The sequence below is a fragment of the Agelaius phoeniceus genome, chromosome 3 (genome assembly GCF_051311805.1).
Source record: "Agelaius phoeniceus isolate bAgePho1 chromosome 3, bAgePho1.hap1, whole genome shotgun sequence".
In the NCBI taxonomy this organism is placed as follows: Eukaryota; Metazoa; Chordata; class Aves; order Passeriformes; family Icteridae; genus Agelaius; species Agelaius phoeniceus.
Window position 1 is genome coordinate 21,687,153 of NC_135267.1, and position 8,245 is coordinate 21,695,397.

Consider the following 8,245-nt stretch of genomic DNA (forward strand, 5'->3'; position numbering starts at 1 on the left):
CTTGTCTTTGGTCAGTAGTTGACATAAGAGAAAATTAATGTTCTAGGAAAATAAAATGAGTTAAATCTAATTTGCTTCAGCCTCAGTAAAATGCTTGATTCGATTGGTGTAAGAAAAATGATCAGGTTTCTTAAGAAAGAGAAGCTGGAAGTTAGCAGAATAACTGAAGACTCAGGCTTTCACACAGAATATCAGATGAGCCCATACCAGTTACTGATTTCACAAGCTTAAAAAAGTGCTGTCACTTCAAAAGGGAACTTGGTTAGCATTCAGGAGGAAATGGGTGACCCTGATGAGTGAGGAAATTAAGCAGTACAGCACACAGTAGTGCAAACCAAGATTTTTTGAAGGAAACCTGAATCCCTAAATATGAAACTCGATTTGTTTAGGGAGTTATTTATTTGGTATGCAGTCTACAAAACTTGCAATAAATCTGAGGCCTGCTCTGGTGCTCCTCAACAGCACCTTTCCCTTTTTATAGTTTTTGTTTAATCAGCACAGTCTCAAGCATAGGGAAGTGAAGCTGCTATTTGTGCTGGAGAGGCTCACACTGTGTTTTAGTGAGGGTGTCACTTCTGTGGGTCCCTGTGAAAGATCTGTGAGCTGACACTTAAGGTAGCAGACACAGAAAAATAGGTAATACCAACCACCCTTGGCTGAGTAAAGGTTAAATATTTAGTCTAAGCTAAAAATTTAGACTTTGGACAATTTGGCTATTGCATGTTTGTTCACAGTCCATAGGGAAGTGAAAAGTTGCTGTTAACATCTCTACAGGTCTGCTTTCATACATGATGCCTGCCAGCACATGGCTGCTGCACAGGGAGCACCCTAAGCATGCAGAGGTCAGAGACTTTTGTGGCTTTCCAGATTTTGGCTTTGGTAATGTATCACTTGATTAGAAAACACATTTCTGGGCAATAAGCAAATGTAATTTTGTATCTGGCAACCTTGTCTAGCCTCAATATAGCCAGCGCTGCTTGCAATCTCAACACTGAAATTCCTAACTTCATTTATGTATTTTGTATTATACTTCTGTGGGCCAAGTCAGACAACACACCTGTCTGTGTCCTGACATGCCTCTGTTGCTGTATTTCATGTATTTCACTGCTTCTTCTCTCAGTTCTGTCCCTTCAAATATCTGGGCTTATAAGGTATAAAGACATTTTTTGCTTTAAACATTCTTCTTTAGATCAAGTATCAATCAGTTTCATGGCCATGCTGTAGAGGAATGTAAGTTTCTTTTAATGTTCAGCTCTCAGACCAAAGAGAAAACTCATATTTTTTTCTTGTAAAGCAGGACAGTCTTTACATAAGACAGTGGAAGACACTGGAGTCTTGTCCTGACATAACCTAATTTCCTTTCTCTTTGAGAAACATTTGGGCATGAACAGAAAATTGTCATTGGTTCCTATTTTGCTATCCATTTTATGTTGAATCTGCTTGATATTACCAACTTCAAATGAAAACACTACTGAATTAGTGTGCTCTTCACATTTTTTCCTACAATTAATTTTTTACATTGCATACCAAAGAAGGTGAGCATTAGACTAAACAATTATTCAAAGATAGTAAATCTCTTATACATACCCCTGGTTACTTTCCTGTGAAATTTTAAAACCCAAAAACTTGCATTTGCCTGTTTTGAGCACTGAAGCTGAAGATCCCTCCTGCTCCCACTCCTTCTGCAGCGTGGCTTCCCTGTTCTCACTTGGGCTGCCTGCACAGGAGAGTCTGAGGCAGTGCCCAGCATAACCTCTGGGTTCTCTCCCAGAACATCACGCCGCCCATTGCACACTATTTGCCTCTTCATATACAAGATCTGTTCATTCAGCTTCTTCTGCTGTCTTCCTCCTGCACATGTGGAGGACTCATCCCTGCTCCTTTTATAACCAGAAGAGGATTTATTGCTTTGCATGCATTGTTCAACAGAACAATGCATATATTTGTTTTATTCCACTGCAAAAGTCATTCAAGAACAGGGATGAATTCATCTTTAGTCAGGCAGAGCTCAAAATCATAACAGTGGATTTCTTATCCCTTTCAGAAAGTAAGGGCTGAGGAAAAACATCAGGTTTGAATTATGGATCATGTTTCCAAGACTGAAATGATATTCCTGAGAGTAAGGTGCTGTGGGTTAACACACTTTTGGTGATGCTGCAGTCACACCTTCTCAATTTATACTGGAGTTTCTGATCTTAATACTCTTCTTAGATGTATTTCACCATTCAGCAGAGTGACCAGGTCCTAGGGATGATGGAACAAATCAGAATAAGAGAAAGACATGAGAGCTCTGTCTTTTAACACAACAGAAGCCAGTGCAGGTCTAAGGTATGCTGTTAACTCACCTTCATTTTACCCTCTTTTTGTAATTTAATTTTGTGGAAAAAGACATCAGGTTCTGTGATAATATCCAACTTTCCAAGGACAAGCTGGATTCAATGAATTTGTATGGTTGCAAACAAGGAAACCCATTGCCCCTTCTGTCCTCATTCTGGAACTCAGAGGCTGGGGCAAAATAAAAAGACCTAAAGGATTAGAGGGCCACCCTGCTGTGGGAGTGGGAGGCTCTCTGCCATGCCTCAAACTGATTTAATTCATACATTTTGGAACTTAATCAGAGCAGGATTTCCTGAACTGGTTCACTGCACTGGGCCAAACACAGACCTTTTTCTCATACTTGTTTCTTTAAATGCAATATTATTAGTGAGAAAATATTTATTTTAGTGTTTTATCTCTGAGCCTCTTCATATGCTCCTCTTTGTCTTGATGCAGCATCTTTGGCATCACTTGCCTATTGTGCTGCTAAAAATGTCACACCAACCTTCAGAAATGTACCTGCTGTCTGGAGACTGTGCCCTAAGAGTAGTTCTGATGCCACTGCACATTTTGGCTTGTTTGTTAAGCCCTTAACTCACAGAACCTGATATTGTGTCAGATCATCTGCAGCTAATTGAACACACCACCTGACAAGAAGATTAAAGGAAACTTCCCGTTCTTACTGATGTTTGCTGGATGTATTGTATCTTCACAACACTTCATGGGCAGCTCACAGGATAGTTTCTGCTGTGCATAACATCAAAGAAATTATATCCTTTTGTCGATTTCTTTGCTTTTGCTAAACTTTGAATGTTTCCCTGTCTCCGTTTCTTCCTGGAGTGTCAAAAAGACCAAGACCTTTTTGATTCTTTATGGCCTGAACTAAAATCACAAAGATCCAATTAATTACAAATTTTATAGAAAGGTATTTTGCTCTAAAGCACTGTTCATAAGGAGAAGGTTTAGGAGCTCCAGAAATAGCAATTAATGCTTTTACTTCATAAAAGCTCCCTCAATTCATAGATAATTGTTCTGCAGAGAACTGGAGAAAGAATTTCTCCTTCTCTGGGGATGAAAGAAAAATAGGATTTCATATAAGCTGAGGTTTTTGTTTGTTTAGTTGGTTTTTTGGTTTTTTTTTAACTTTTCCAGGCTGGGGGATATTTGTTTGTTTGGGTTTTTCAATCAGTGCAAAAAGCAGGCATAGCCTGGGTATTGTTTGTTTATTGCATTTTCAGGTTGATGGACATTATGTACCTGCCCATCCTATCCTTCCAACCCTTGAAAATAAGGAAACTGAATTTAAAATAGGCTAGCAAACAGTGGCATACCTGATTTTCAGTTTTTAGGTCTTCAAACACTTTTCTTTATGCATGCAGACTCTAGGATGGACAGTCCCATAGGTGACCACCAAAGTCAAAATCAGTACACAGCTTCCTCCTGTTGTATATATTGAAGGAGATTAACCTCTGAGATGGGTTTCATAAAGCAAGTTCAGAATATTACATGAAAGCATGAATGCTCTTAAATCACCGTTTCCTGAACTCATGCCTTCTGAATCCTGAAACTATGAGAAAATTACAGAAAAGAAGGACAGGTAATAAAAAACTTCTCCCTCAAAATCCAGGTCAGGGCCTTATGTTAATTTGTTATTCACCATCTTGTTTTTCTAACAATGTTCACAAAAATGGAGAAGGAGAGTGGGGAGGAGTGATTAAATAACACATCTGGCCCTGAAACATTATTTCTTAATGTTATAACTTGAAAGGGGACTACTGCAAATAGAAATTGTGGTATAGTTACTATGCAATAAATTCTACTCTTATGTCAGCACCCGCTGAGCAGGGAAGAGGGGAGGAGACTGAACTGAGCCTTCATCTCATACATACAGCTTGATTATACATGAGCTTTAAATCCAGCTCTCATTCCACTTTATATTTTCATCTCCATTCAGTTTCCAGTGAAGTGTTCCTGTGTTCTTGAGAAAAAAGGAGGATGTGATTAGGTAAGAGAGTAAAGCATGCATTCAATTACAGAAAGCATTATCATCTCTTCCTTAAACTGATTAGTTATTGTTCTCTTAAGTAGCACTAACTATGCTCATGTGCTCTGCAATCCAAGCCACAAGGCATAGGCACTGGCCAAATGCCAGTGCAGCACCCGCTGACGCATTCATAGAAGACAGAGCCTGAAAAGACTCCAGTGGAGATCTTCTGAGGAGCCTAAAGCTTTGGTCCATGTTTTACAGGAAGCTTCTTTCTGAGGAGGCTTCTTAGTGGCCCTCATCCCTGCCAGGTCATGCTCATTCACTAGTCAGTGCCACATAGGGAAGGAGCCTGTGGTGTCCTGATTAATTCATTTGATCAGCCTGAGTTTATACAGTAGAGGAGTGCAAGCACAGCTGTGAATAGGTTTATCTTGAGCTGATTTTACACGAGTTTCTGTATGCTCAGTTATTTTTTTTCTGGACAGGTTGCTTATGTCATAGCATAGCTTATGACACCTTTGGGATTTTGATTCAGCACTGCTGTACTGGAATGTTTCATATTTTGCATATTTTACTATGGTAATCAACCTTAGTAACATAAAATTGAGAGGACAAGGATAAAAAAAGCAAAGGATAATATCTAGGGGCAACCTCCTCCTGTATGTCAGTTTGGAGAGAGAGCCTTTAAACAAAGGCAGTCAGCTCTACAGGAAACCTCTTCCCCTGACAAGAAAAAGCAGCAGTCTCAAACTTTTGGGCTTCTCAACCAGTTGCCTTTTGAGAGCCTTAGTGGGCTAAAAGAATGTAAAGCAGCTGCAGCGGGGGGAGAGTGAAAGGGTACCACACTGTAGGAGTTATGGGCTGGCTGCAGTCACCTAAGGTTTCCCTCTCTCCTCAAGGAACCACCAGGAGCCCTACCAAAGCACCTTCTCTCTTCCCAGGGAGACCTGAGAGCAATATTGGGCATGGCAGGGGCACACATTTACTGCCTTTTGAGTGTCACCATATATTTTGGCCTCAGCAGGTAAGGAAGGATCTATGAACAGAGACAGGGGATTCTTCTAGTGTGTACTAGTATATAAAAATTTAGAAATGGAAAAAAGAGAGACATAAAAGATATTAGATTAATTTCTTCCTCTGTCTGCTGTTGTGTTACTGTTTACATAATTAAATCACTGGAGTGTGCCCAATCTTGCATTCTTCAAACATATCTGATGCAAACTGGAGGCTGCCTAATATTAATTATTAGTGTTTTTCATTAATTATTATTAATTATTTATTAGTATTATTATTAGCCAGTAACTGGCTAAAATAAATGGTGGCATTTGGTTGAATTTATTTTAAAAACTCAAAAGTAAAATGCAATCACATGTGGGGGTTTTTTTGTATAAAAGTTTGCAGTGCTCAAAAATTTCATTGTGTGTAATTTGGAGGCATGAAATTGCCTGACAAACTAATATATACCCAGAGGTTATTTTACTGTGCAGCAAGTCCTAAAGAAGGTTAATAATGAGCAGATAGATTGTATTTTGAAATTTTGATCCAGGGCCTTTAAAAGTGAATGTTTAGCAAACACCAACAGTTTCTACTTTTACAAACTTCAAAACAAATATTTTTTGTGTTATTTGCACAACCATGAGGCTCATGTATCCTAAATAAAAAGATCAGTAATATTATTATTATTAAATAATACAGTCATCAAATCAGTTAATGATCTAGAAAATATCCTGTGAATATATCAACAAGATATTGAGAAAATTAATAAAAACCCAGCCTTTACTTGTCCCAATTTAATCAGTATTTATTTAGTAAGGTAATAGTGCCAGAGATATTACCTTACTAAAGAATGAACAAAGTTAGGAAAAGTGAGGGTTACACAGACAAGACTCTCTGGTTATTTATGTGAGACAGAAGCATGTAATGTGAGAGTTCTTTTCTGAAGTAAGCTGCCACTGAGCAGTGATGTGTCACAACATACCACAGATTAATTTCAGTTCAGTCAGCCTCAGATACAATGATTAGTACAGATGATATTTAACGCTGCAATTTGCATACTGGGGATTAATGCTCAACCTGGGTGGTTACCATAAGTAAGACATTCATCTCTCTCCTACATTCCTTCATCTGCAGATATTCAGGCACAACTTAGTTCCCAGTGAGCAATACTGACTACCATGATGAGCAATAGGAAATGAAAAGTTAAATCCAAAAGCAAAGAATCATCACTAGGTTTATAAATTTAGCATTCAGATCAAGTAACTTATACAACTCTGGACAGAAAACACTGTAATTATTTCTATCTCCATGGAAAACTTATTGCTTTCATAAAACATCTAAATATATTGACAACCAGTAAATATTCATAATTTTAAAACTACTATCCAGCTTCAAGTTTTGCAGTAATTAATTTAGTTCTGACAGGGTGAGCAATATTCTTAAGTTTCTTTAAGACTTATAAAAAGGTCAGATTTGAGTCTCATATTTTTCTTGTGAAAAAACTGTGGAAATATATATTCCAAGAGAACCAAACAGATTTGTAGGCAGCATCAGGAAATGTAATGATGGCATACCAGACATATATTTGATTGAAAAATATGTTTTTCAAGCTTTTTACTTACTGGTTGCAGTGGTGGGTGTTAACTGCTAAGCATGAAAAATCTAACAGATTCTTGAACTTTGAAGATCTCAGCCTGAAGATATTTAGTATTTTAAATAGTTGTCTTAATATATTTCTTGAAGTTTGGAGAAGCTAAGGATTTTCTGGTAACATATGTAATTCCGTGGTTTGGGGATGCAGGCATATTTTGTAGTTATGATCAGCTATTAGGGTCTATAATGTCTATCATCCTAGAAATTTTATCTTTATTTCAAAGGTGTATGTCTTTAGATACCAGGAAAACTCTGGGTCCAGATAAATGGCTATCAATATTCAGAAAATCCTAAAGCCCTTTCTGTGCTGTGATGTGCTGTTATCTTTCAGAATGTCTTCTTGTTGATATTGAACACTATTACTTTCACTATTACCTCCAAAATGCTGTAGTCGCATATTTTCAGGGGCATCATACATTTCAGAAAGGTATCCTTCTAATATCATAATTTCTTTCTACAACATCTTGCTCTGGTGCAGGGAATTTCACAAGGAAAGAAAGCAGCAAACTGCTGATCTTTTGCATTCAAATAACCTTGGATCACAATATATGATCTATTTTAGGCATTTCAGTCTACATCCAAGTTCTAAAAGGAGTCAGAGGAAACATCTCTTGTGACTTTGACTCCAATGAAAGCAGTGTTTAAAATTACCTTTTTATATGTATATATATATGTGGAAGAAATCTTGATGAAGATCTGACACAATAATTTTGTGTTTATCTGACAGACCATGGACCATACTTGCTCAGTGACACCCCTGCCAGAATAGTTCCTTGAATCACCTGAATGTTTTTACTTTAGAAATAATGTGATCAAGATACACAATATGACACATGGCTCTTCTCACTGCCACTTTGCAGCATGTAACTTCATGCTTCAGTCTTCTCACTTATTGTGAAAATTCAGTGTATGCCAGCAAAACAACAGATAGGGAAAAAAAAAATAGGAGCTTGCTCCCTGTACAATATTATGAATGAGAAAAGCAGCAGTGAAATATTCCTGTTTATAAACCCCTTGGTGGCAGAGACTCTTCCACATTTCTTTGTATCCACTCTAATGAAGTTCTTAATACATAGGGACAGTAAGTTTAAAAGAAAAAACTCTCCATTGCCTTAAATACAGTTTTCCTTGTGAAGGATTACAGGTATTTTTTTCAAATCCATAGCTTCTAACCATAGTTATAGGGAAAGAAAATTAATTTTAAAAGGTATAACTTTTTCATTTGATGTAGGTGCAGTAATTGTCCTTTTGCAACGACGAAAATTTGTCTTTCCACTTTCAAGATGTTGTTTC